The 12,429-nt window shown below is 45.0% G+C and overlaps 1 long non-coding RNA gene across 1 annotated transcript in view; it reads right to left on the minus strand.

Moving 5' to 3' along the window:
• Positions 1–210: 210 nt before the first annotated feature.
• LOC138988235 (uncharacterized) overlaps positions 211–12,429 on the minus strand; it is a 60,600-nt gene continuing 48,381 nt past the window's right edge. The window contains exons 6-7 of the long non-coding RNA XR_011464531.1: positions 3,626–4,100; positions 211–1,238 (exon numbers count right to left, since the gene is read on the minus strand). This is a non-coding gene — a long non-coding RNA (uncharacterized lncRNA). The remainder of the gene's footprint in view (positions 1,239–3,625; positions 4,101–12,429) is intronic.

The following is a 12,429-nucleotide window of genomic DNA, read 5'->3' on the forward strand; positions in this document are numbered from 1 at the left end:
AAAGCAAATCATTGGATCATTGGATTTTACCCTAGACCCATTGAATCAGTATTTCTGAGTCTTGAGGTTGGGAATATGGTTTTAACAGACACCCCAAACTTTTCTTAAGCAGACAAAAATACAACTTCTATATCATCTTGAAACTTTATATTTTAACATAAATGTTCTGCCTCCCCGTCTCTTTCTTTTTAATTGGGGTGTAGTTGCTTTACAATGTTGTGTTAGTTTCTGCCGTACAATAAAGTAAATCCCACTATGGGTATATACCCTTAGAAAACCATTATTCAAAAAGACACATACACCCCAATGTTCAGTGCAGCACCATTTATAATAGCGAGGACATGGAAGCAACCTAATGTCCATCAACAGATGAATGGATAAAGAAGATGTGGTACATACATACAATCAATTCAGTTCAGTCCCTCAGTCATGTTTGACTCTTTGTGACCCCAAGAATGCCAAGCCTCCCTGTCCATCACCAACTACCAGAGCTTGCTCAAACTCATGTCCATCGAGTTAGTGATACCATCCAACCATCTCATCTTCTGTCATCCCCTCCTCCTCCTGCCTTCAATCTTTCCCAGCATCAGGGTATTTTCCAATGAGTTAGTTCTTTGCATCAAGTGGCCAAAGTATTGGAATATTCAGTTCAGTTCAGTTCAGTCGCTCAGTCGTGTCCAACTCTTTGCAACCTCATGAATCGCAGCACACCAGGCCTCCCTGTCCATTACCAACTCCCGGAGTTTACTCAAACTCATGTGCATCGAGTCGGTGATGCCATTCAGCCATCTCATCCTCTGTGTTCCCCTTCTCCTCCTGCCCCCAATCCCTCCCAGCATCAGAGTCTTTTCCAGTGAGTCAACTCTTCCCAACAGGTGGCCAAAGTATTGGAGTTTCAGCTTTAGCATCAGTCCTTCCAATGAACACCCAAGACCGATCTCCTTCAGAATGGACTGGTTGGATCTCCTTGCAGTCCAAGGGACTCTCAAGAGTCTTCTCCAACACCACAGTTCAAAAGCATCAATTCTTCGGCGCTCAGCTTTCTTCACAGTCCAACTCTCACATCCATACATGACCACTGGAAAAACCATACCCTTGACTAGACAGACCTTTGTTGGCAAAGTAATGTCTGTGCTTTTGAATATGCTATCTAGGTTGGTCATAAATTTCCTTCCAAGGAGTCTTTTAATTTCATAGCTTCAATCACCATCTGCAGTGATTCTGGAATATTGCTCAGCCTTAAAAAGAAATGAAGTTGGGTCATTTGTAGAGATGTGGATGGACCTAGAGTCTGTCATACAGGGTGAATTCAGTAAGTCCCTGGTTCTTGATCAAGGCATATTTCATAGTATCTACAACCACCTTGCTTCATGTGATGGGAAGGGACACATTAAGGAGTCTATTTTAAACTTGAATTCCTCCCATATTACAGGCAGAGCAGAACACAAGAGAAGGTGAAAGGGGGTCAATAAGGGCAGGCCTGGTAATCTTTCATTGATATATAGGTCTTCATGGATCTCAGCCAGCTTTCACTGCACAGATGGCAGGAAACGTCAGCTGACTTACATTGCAGCACCCCTTGTTTTGTAGGAGATGTGCTGCTTTTCTATATAAATGTTAAGGAGAGGGAAATTATTTCATCAAGTGTGTGGATTAGTTGGATTCCTCTGAGAAGCAGGCCCCAAAAAGCAGACTGAATACACGGTTTATTTGGGAGGTTCATGACAGATGAGACAGAGCAAGTAAGGCAGCCAATAGGGGCCCAGAATGAAGAGAGCTACCTTGGGGGAGGAGACACGAGGTGGGCAACCAGACTTTAATCCAACTTAGAGGTTCTGGGAAAAGATAGCACTCACACATCCCAGTTATCCTGCCAAATACAGGGAATTTGGCTTGGATATTTATATTCCCACCCTCAAGTAATTTGTAAGGATACCCCTAGAGAGTCATTAATTTCCAGGCATTTCAAAAGGCAAAGCAGGTTCTAGCAGTCCAAGGGTAGGTATTTGACATTGTGCATGAAAATGGCAAAGGACCCAAGAAAAAATAAGGAGAACACACCCACAGCCTGTCAGAAGATCTCACATCTTCACCAAGGCTTAATCAAAACAAGTCAGACTGGGGTTGTGTATGGTTATTCTGTCTGTTCTGTTGTTTTAGCTTATTCCTGGAAAAACCTTACTTTTCTTGGAGGTAAAGAATCTGCCCCACTGAGAAACCTGCACTATTTCATCTTTTTCTGAATAAAGCAACCTGTTATCAAAGAAAGAAATAGCTTTTGGAATGCTCATGACATTGTTTCCAGATGTGTGATTTCCAGATATACACTGGCCAGATACAGAAGAGCTCAGGCCACGGTGCAGGAGCAGATGCCTGAAAGTTTGAGGGATATCCCTGATTCCATGAAGATCCTGGCTTTGTGGACCACTTTGATGTCATCTTTCATGGTTCATTGTGGTGTATGTTACTTTACAAGCAGGGGGAGCATCTGGGCTATTTCAACTGGCTTCACTTTTTTGGGGTAGTGTTTGAGATCGTTGTTTGGAAAGGCCTACACTGGAAATTGCCAGTGATAACATATGTGCTGGCTTTGTTCTTCCCAACATTCTCTCACATTGCTCCACCTCACATCTGAGCCATGAGAGCTGCCCAGAAAACCCTTTAGATGTTAGTCTCCACATGCATTCCCTTTAGAATGCAAAGAAATTGCAAGGTAGCTAATGAGTGAGTTCTGATGACAACATTCTGGACTAGAGTGAAAACAATGATCTAATTACTCACTCAGAAGGGTGCTTGAGTTACTGTTCAGTCTCTCAGTTGTGTCTGACTCTTCGTGACCCCATGGACTACAGCATGCCAGGTTTCCCTGTCCTTCACTGTCTCCCAGAGTTTGCTCAAACTCATGTCCACTGAGTCAGTGATGCCATCCAACCATCTCATCCTTTATCACCTACTTCTCCTCCCACCCTCAATCTTTCCCTGCATCAGGGTCTTTTCCAATGAGTCGGCTCTTTGCATCAGGTAGCCAAAGTATTTGAGCTTCAGCTTTAGCATCAGTCCTTCCAGTGAATAGTCAGAATTGATTTCCTTTAGGATGGACTGGTTTGATCTCCTTGCTGTTCAAGGGACTCTCAAGAGTCTTCCCAAACACCACAGTTCAGAAACATCAATATTTTGGTGCTCAGCCATCTTCACAGTCCAGCTCTGATGCTTTTGAACTGTGGTGTTGGAGAAGACTCTTGAGAGTCCCTTGGACTGCAAGGAGATCCAATCAGTCCATTCTGAAGATCAGCCCTGGGATTTCTTTGGAAGGAATGATGCTAAAGCTGAAACTCCAGTACTTTGGCCACCTCATGCAAAGAGTTGACTCATTGGAAAAGACTCTGATGCTGCGAGGGATTAGGGGCAGGACGAGAAGGGGACGTCAGAGGATGAGATGGCTGGATGGCATCACTGACTCGATGGACGTGAGTCTGAGTGAACTCTGGGAGTTGGTGATGGACAGGGAGGCCTGGCGTGCTGCGATTCATGGGGTCGCAAAGAGTCGGACATGACTGAGCAACTGATCTGATCTGACTGGAAAAACCATGGACTTCCTAGATGGAGCCAGTGGTCAAGAACCCACCTGCCAATGCAGGTAGACTTAAGAGGTGTGGGTTCAATCCCTGGGTCAGGAAGATCCCCTGGAAGAAGGCACAGTAATCCACTCATTCTTGCCTGGAGAATCCCATGGACAGATGAGCCTGGCAGGCTACAGTCCATAGGGTCGCACAGAGTCAGACACAACTGAAGCAACTTGGCACACACTGAAAAAACCATAGCTTTGACTAGACAGACCTTTATAGGGTTGGCAAACTGATATCTCTGTTTTTTAATATGCCATCTAAGTTTGTCATAGCTTTTCTTCCAAGGAGCAAGTATCTTTTAATTTCGTGGCTGAAGTCACCATCTGCAGAGAAGAGGTGGGTGCTTGAGAAGAGATTCCCATTATTCCAATTTGATTGTGTTTCTTTGATTTGTGACTCTATTTGCCTATTATTTTTCTCCCCGACAAGAGACAACCTTCTTCCCTGGCCATTTCTACTGAGTAGAAACCAAAGCTGAAAAACAGATAAAAGAAACTGTAAGACATTACGTATGACATTGAAGGAAGAACCATTTTGTTTTTATTAATTAATTACTTACTTTTGATTGCGCTAGATGTTCCTTGCTGCTTTCTCTAGTTGTGGCGAGTCAGGGGCTACTCTCCACTGGGGTGAATGGGCTTCTCATGGCAGTGGCTTCACTTGTTGGGGAGCAGAGACTCTAGGGCGCACAGCACTTGAGCTCAATAGTTGTGACCCACAGACTTAGTTGCTCTGAGGTATGTGAGATCTTCCTAGACCATTGAGCATGTGCCCCTGCATTGGCAGACAAATTCCTGACCACTGGGCCACCAGAGAAGTTCCCAGACCATTTTCTTAAGGCTTCAAAATCACTTCTCTTCCGCTTTAGAGGCAAATTCAAACTCTAATCTGGCCTGACCTCTAACATCATCTCTCCCCACTCCCCTTCTCCTCCCATGGGCCTTGCTTCTGTCCCCCAACACAGCAAACCCACTCTGGGGTCTTTGCCCTTGCTTGGAATCCTGTGACCCATGCCTGGGTGGCTTGTGTTTATCATTTAGGCCTCGGCTTTAATGTTATCTCCTCAGAGAAACCCTCTCTGACCACACCATCTTATGCATGTCAACTTTTACCTAACCTGCAACTTAACCATTCTCCAAGATTATCTGATTTGTTCATTTGTTTGCTTATTGTCTGTTTTCCCCACTCAGTTCAGTTTCTCAGTCATGTCTGACTCTTTGCGACCCCATGGACTGCAGCACACCAGGCCTCCCTGCCCATCACCAACTCCCGGATCTTGCTCAAACTCATGTCCATCGAGTCGGTGATGCCATCCAGCCATCTCATCTTCTGTCGTCCCCTTCTCCTCCTGCCTTCAATCTTTCCCAGTATCAGCGTCTTTTCCAGTGAGTCAGTTCTTCGCATCAAATGGCCAAAGGATTGGAGTTTCAGCTTCAGCATCAGTCCTTCCAATGAATATTCAGGACTGATTTCCTTTAGGAGGGACTGGTTGGATTTCATTAGAACAGGTCTCTGACCTCCATTCTGCACTGTATTCCTAATATCTGGCACACAGTCAGTCCTCAATAACTACATGTTAGGTTGATGAATAAATAAATAAAAGAGATATTGTGGGCAGAATAGAGGGTTTGATGAGCTTAGAAGCAGGACTGAAAGAAGCAAGAGAGGAAGAAGCTAGGAAAACAGTCCCATGACAACTAAGAATAGCAACAGGAGGCAGGGGCTTTCCCCTGGGCTGGGAAAGCTGTTTGACTATCAACTCTATTGCCTTTCCTGTCATTGTGACTTTAAGCTTCACAGACCATTTTAAAGGTAAAAGTGTGAGAAGTAGGCATCAGCAGCTATTGTTTCTTCGAGTCCACACTTGTGCTGAGCTCCCAGCCTGCTCATCCCCTTCCAGGAGCCTGGAAGACACAGCCAGCCAACTGGTGGCCTCAACATCCTGCCTGCAGCCAGAGAGCCTGCTCAGGCCCCTGGGAGGACCAGGGTGTTGCCTGTGGTGCTGGCCTTGTCATCTCTGCCTCCTTCTCCTACTGACTCCAATTATTCCTGGCTCCTGTATCTCCCTTAGGAGCCTGGATTCAGGATTTAAAAGACTTCGGAAGGGCAAAGCTTATTTCAAACCATGGACTAGGGGATGACTTTAATCCTAGCCAGAATCTACATTTCTGAGGGCTACTTAGCTGAGTCAGTCTCTTCAAAAGCATTATTCTGTTTAAGCTCACAATCCCACTATGAGGGAGTTGTTATTATTATTATTATCCCCACTTCCCAGATAAGCAAACTGAAGCTTAGAGAATTAAAAAAAATTTACAGCATTCCAAAGCTCAGTAATGGTGGAAATGGCATATAAACCTACGTCTAAATGCTTTTTAGGGTCATGGCCCCAAAATGAGTAAAAGTATACTTTAAACTCTCTTTCTGACTTTGGTACTCTGCCCTCAGTTTAAATGAGTAGCTCATTCCTTCTTCCATGACCGGTATGAAGGGATAAATATCTAAATATATTTGTCTATTTTTCTCTAGTTGCTGCTAAGCTGCTGCTAAGTCGCTTCAGTCTTGTCCGACTCTGTGTGACCCCATGGACTGCAGCCTACCAGTTTCCTCCGTCCATGGGATTTTCCAGGCAAGAGTACTGGAATGGGTTGCCACCGTGAATTCCAAAACGATGTGGCAAGCTTTGCACATCTGTTTAATTTTTACACGAGGTAATTGTAGGAGCCATTTTTTGATTGTTTGCCTTCTGAGGACTCCTTCCTGGCTTGCCTTGCGCCCTAGAAATCTCCTTCACATCCTTTAAAATCAGACAAGTATCTTCTGCCTGCACCTCAATTTCTGTTTGGTTCTGCCCTCTAGTGGCTAAAATAAATGCAGCTTCTGTTCAAGCGGTAACTTTTCACTGGGGCTCAGAAGCCGCGGTTTGCGGGTTGTTGTTTTGTTTTTTTTAAAACATTACTGAGTTGTGGTTGTTTAACTGGAGTATAGTTGCTTTACAACGTTGTGTTATTTTCTTCTGTCCAGCAAAGTGAATAAGTTGTATGTCTTCTTAAGGCGTCCAGAGATTAACAAACATCTGCAGGTGCCCAAGGACGGGGGAGCCTGGTGGGCTTCCGACTATGGGGTCGCACAGAGTCGGACACGACTGAAGCGACTTAGCAGCAGCAGCAGCAGCAGCATGTGCTGAATGGTACATGGGCGTCTATATGCTCTTTCTGCCCAGTAACCCAGAATTGGAAGAGCGGTTCAGAAGGATTGAGAGACACTTCCAAGTAAAATACGCGTCATTTCATCAGTTTCGAGTGCAGAAGCACTTTCTCAGTCTTCCTCTCTCCATTGATCAGAAACTAAGTAAAAGCCATAAAGTACAGAGAGAAGAGAGTGGTGGTAATTAACCTGTGCTCTACAAGCAAAGCCTTCCTCGTACATGTCCCGGAGGGTGCGTAAATCAGATGGCACCGTCGGCTTTACAATGAAATACAAATGTGAATGCAGCCCACTTCTTAGGAATTCTGGCATTTTCTTCTGACTTTGAGGGAAGAAGCAGGGGCTTCGCAGGAAGAATAGAGAAGGCTAGTAATAATTCTCTAAAAAGCCACGTGTTAGAAGGAAGAACGGGTGAAAGCTGTGAGTATACGCAAGACATCGTTTGCGAGTTTGTTTGTTGTGGCCTCTTAGAGTCTGTGGATCAGAAAAACAAAGACTCTGCGGCTGTTTCCAAGTATACAAGACTGACCAGGCTGACTGGATTAACCCATGATTCAGTCAGACGGGTTTAACTGATTATTTTCTTCCTTGAACCCACCAGTCCTTTTGATGATTCATAAACCAGCAAAACCAGCCCAGTGAGCTAGGCCAGACCACAAAGACTGATCTCAGTTTGCAAGAATTCTGACTTGGATTCAGTTCAAGGTTGCTTTCATTTAGGTCTCATTACCCAAGCGGCAAAAATATGCAAACATTACAGATGACATCAAAAATACAAACGGAAGATTCACTGATGCCGCCCGTGTTCGGCCCGTTGGCACATCCAAGGTCAGTGCCAGTGCAGCCCGGGTGGGGTGATGAGCCCCCCAGGACAAGGGAGCCCCAGGCAGATGTGCCAGAGAGACCTATGGATCGGCTAGACATCCTGAGCTCAAAGAGGAATACCGTGGCAGGGGGAGAGTTGGGCGTATTCTCCTGGAGAAGGTGTCAGTATGAAGTGTGTTCACGTGAAGGAGGGTAAGCATGGATGGCAGATTGTCCAAGGAGTACAGGTGGTAACATATATTTTCCCCAGTGAAGAATCCCTGAATCTATAGACAGATACAGCATTCTCCACGGGTCAAAGTTGAGACAGGCCTGGAACCTGGGACCTTTTCTGCAGTGCTGCAATGCTTGCATCTGGACACACACCTCACCTGGAGCAAAAAAATACCAAGAAACTATATAGGACTAAAACTAACCGTGTACATGTGCAGGTGGGGCAAATTCTGGACAAAAGATACAAAGAGACCAAAAAACCTAACTGGCATTTTTGAAGAGCCTGGAGCAAAAGCAAGGTACTGCACATGCCCCCCTGCACACAACACCACCTAAGAGGCGGGCAAACCATCTAAGCCACGCCCTCCGCCACAACCCCTGTCCCCCAGTTGTGTCTGACTCTTTTCAGTCCAGCCATCTCATCCTCTGATGCCTTCTTCTTCTGCCCTCGATCTTTCCCAGCATCAGGGACTTTTCCAATGAGTCATCTGTTCACATCAGATGACCAAAATACTTGAGCTTCAGCTAGTCCTTCCAACGAATATTCAGGGTTGATCTCCCTTAAGATTGACTGGTTTGATCTCCTTGCTGTCCAAGGGACTTTGAGGAGTCTTCTCCAGCTCCGTGGTTTAAAGGCATCAATTCTTTTGCATTCTGCCTCCTTTACAGTCCAGCTCTCACAACCATATGTGACCACTGGGAAGACATAGCCTTGACTATACGAACCTTTGTTGGCAGAGTAATGTCTCTGCTTTTCACACCTCTACCCTCACCCCATGTAAAGAACAAGCTTACCCCACCTCAAGAGTAAGTAAGCAAGGGAACCTGTTGCTTGTTCTTGCTTCCCCCTGCTGCAGTGCATGCACGCACGTTTAATCACTTAGTTGTGTCTGACTCTTCATGACCCCATGGACTGTAACCCACCAGGCTCGTCTGTCCATGGGATTTCCCAGGCAAGACTACTAGAGTGGGTTGCCGTTTCCTTCTCCAGAGGATCTTCCCAATCCAGGGATCAAACTCAGGTCTCCTGCATTTCAGGCAGATTCTTTACCATCTGAGCCACCAGGGAAGCCTTCCCTGCTGCAATCAGATCAGATCAGATCAGTCACTCAGTCCTGTCCGACTCTTTGCGACCCCATGAATCGCAGCACGCCAGGCCTCCCTGTCCATCACCAACTCCCAGAGTTCACTCAGGCTCACGTCCATTGAGTCAGTGATGCCATCCAGCCATCTCATCCTCTGTCGTCCCCTTCTCCTCCTGCCCCCAATCCCTTCCAGCATCAGAGTCTTTTCCAATGAGTCAACTCTTCGCATGAGGTGGCCAAAGTATTGGAGTTTCAGCTTTAGCATCATTCCTTCCAAAGAAATCCCAGGGCTGATCTCCTTCACAATGGACTGGTTGGATCTCCTTGCAGTCCAAGGGACTCTCAAGAGTCTTCTCCAACACCACAGTTCAAAAGCATCAATTCTTCGGTGCTCAGCCTTCTTCACAGTCCAACTCTCACATCCATACATGACCAAAGGAAAAACCATAGCCTTGACTAGAAGAACCTTTGTTGGCAAAGTAATGTCTCTGCTTTTGAATATGCTATGTAGGTTGGTCATAACTTTCCTTCCAAGGAGTAAGCGTCTTTTAATTTCATGGCTGCAGTCACCATCTGTAGTGATTTTGGAGCCCAGAAAAAAAAAGTCTGACACTGTTTCCACTGTTTCCCCATCTATTTCCCATGAAGTGATGGGACCGGATGCCATGATCTTCGTTTTCTGAATGTTGAGCTTTAAGCCAACTTTTTCACTCTCCACTTTCACTTTTATCAAGAGGCTTTTGAGTTCCTCTTCACTTTCTGACATAAGGGTGGTGTCATCTGCATATCTGAGGTTATTGATATTTCTCCCGGCAACCTTGATTCCAGCTTGTGTTTCTTCCAGTCCAGTGTTTCTCATGATGTACTCTGCATATAAATTAAATAAGCAGGGTGACAATATACAGCCTTGACAAACTCCTTTTCCTATTTGGAACCAGTAGGGGCACCAATAAAGCCTTGTCTGAACTTTTTGTCTGGCCTCTGATCAATTTCTATTGATTAAGGAAGCCAAGAACCCTGGTTGATAACAATGTGACATAGCCAAGGAAAGATAGAAGTTCCATGTGAGAGAAGATGTGCTAAGTCACTTCAGTCATTTCTGAATCTTTGTGACCCCATGGACTTTAGCTCGCTAGGCTTCTCTGTCCATGGGATTCTCCAGGCAAGAACACTGGAGTGGGTTGCCATTTTTTCTTCCAGGAGATCTTCCTGATCCAGGGATCGAACCCAAATCTCTTACGTCTCCTGCATTGGCAGGCAGGTTCTTTGCCACTAGTGCCAGCTGCCTCCTTAGGAGGACAAGATAACTTTCAGATCTCTTTCACCCTTTTGTTCATACCTGGAACACAACTGGGAGGTTAGGAGGTACAGCAGCCCTTTTGTAACTATGAAGCAATGAGCATCAAAATGAGGGCTTAAATGTTAAAGATGGTGGAATGGATCACTGGTAGTCCTGAGTGAGCTACCACATATGCCTTGAACTGGATTCCCTTCCCTGAATTTCTTTGTATGCCAAAAAAATCCTAATGTTTAAGTCCCTTGTTCTGTCCTGTGGGTCCCATCCTACTGATGGTAATGCTCTGGACTAGGAAAATATGAAGCCCCATCCGTCCTAACAAGGCACACAGATGTTCCCAACCCACACTGGGCCCAGCTTTGTGCCAATGCCCATCCTTATGGTTTTTATTATGATCACAGGATACACTTCAGAAAAAAAAAAAGTCAGCAAACTATAAGGGACAAGATTGGTTACTCAGAGAGCCTGGAAAATGTACTACACGCCCGAGGGCCACAGAGCAAGATCTCGAGGTGACAGACACAGAGACAGAGAGAGACAGAGAGCATGGGCCTGGGACTCTGCTTTTATTAGGGTCTGAGGGTGAGGTGTCTGGGGTTTTGTGGGGTCACTCATTATGGGGTAATTTGAAGCATGGGGGGATTTAGGGCTCAGGGGAGTGGAGGAAGGGTCACTACAGGGGTCAGTTATCCAGGTGGCCTGGGGAACTTCAGGAGTGTGGGTGGCCTAGTTCCTTACCTGGTTGGTCTGCTAAGGAGCAAGTTCATACAGCCAGGGACATGCCTAATCAAAATAGATGTCTTTTGAAATGGATTTCTCCACAATCAAAGGCTTAATGTCAGGCACCTACACTACCCCATTCTTACAGAGTTTTGTGTTGGTTATAACTGAATAGTACATTTCTAAGAGATTGTCTCAGCCTCCTCAGGCCACCAGAGCAACATACCATAGGCTGGGTGGCTTAAACAAAAGAAATTTATTTCTCATGGTTCTGGAAGCTGGAAGTCCAAGATCAAGGTCTCAAGGATCTGTCCTCACCAGGCTTTTCCGCAGTACTTGCTAGTGGAGAAAGAATGAGATTTCTCTTAATCTCTATTTTGTTGCTGTTTAGCCGTTAAGTCATGCCCTTTGCGACCCCATGCGTGGCAGCATTACCAGTCTCCCCTGTCCTTCTATATCTCCCAGAGTTTGCTCAAACTCATTCCACTTATCCTCTATTGCCCTCTTCTCCTCCTGCCCTCAACCTATTCCAGCCAAGAAAAAGAAATGCATGAAAGCAAGTGGTTGTCTGAGGAGGCCATATAAATAGCTTAGAAAAGAAGAGAAGTGAAAGGCAAAGGAGAAAAGGAAAGATATACCCAACTGAATACAGAGCTCCAGAGAATAGCAAGGAGAGATAAGAAAGCAACATGAACAAGGCAATGAAATAGAGGAAAACAGTAGAATGGGAAAGACTAGAGAGCTCTTCAAGAAAATCAGAGATACCAAAGGGGAATATTTCATGCAAAGATGGGCTCAATAAAGGCCCTAAGAGAAGCAGAAGAGATTAAGAAGAGGTGGCAAGAATACACAGAAGAACTGTACCAAAAAGACATTCACGACCCAGATAATCACGATGGTGTGATCTCTCACCTAGAGCCAGACATCCTGGAATGTGAAGTCAAGTGGGCCTTAGGAAGCATCACTACGAACAAAGCTAGTGGAGGTGATGGAATTCCAGTTGAGCTATTTCAAATCCTAAGAGATGATGCTGTTGAAGTGTTGCATTAAATATGCCAGCAAATTTGGAAAACTCAGCAGTGGCCACGGGACTAGAAAAGGTCAGTTTTCACTCCAATACCAAAGAAAGGCAATGCCAAAGGATGCTCAAACTACCAAACAGTTGTGCTCATTTCACATGTTAGTAAGGCTATGCTCAAAGTCCTTCAAGCTAAGCTTCAGCAGTATGTGAACCGAAAGCTTTCAGATGAACAAGCTGGATTTAGAAAAGGCAGAGGAGTCACTTAAGAAATAGAAAATAGTTTGATACAAATATCCATTTAATTACTTGAGTCATAAAATTTCACTTTATCTATTGGATTCAGATTGTGAACAAACAAAAGAAATAATTTCCATTTGGCTATCAGTTTTAGAAACACATTATCAGTTTTAAAAAGACACACATAGACATACATATACT

Source organism: Bos mutus, chromosome 6 (genome assembly GCF_027580195.1).
Source record: "Bos mutus isolate GX-2022 chromosome 6, NWIPB_WYAK_1.1, whole genome shotgun sequence".
NCBI lineage: Eukaryota > Metazoa > Chordata > Mammalia > Artiodactyla > Bovidae > Bos > Bos mutus.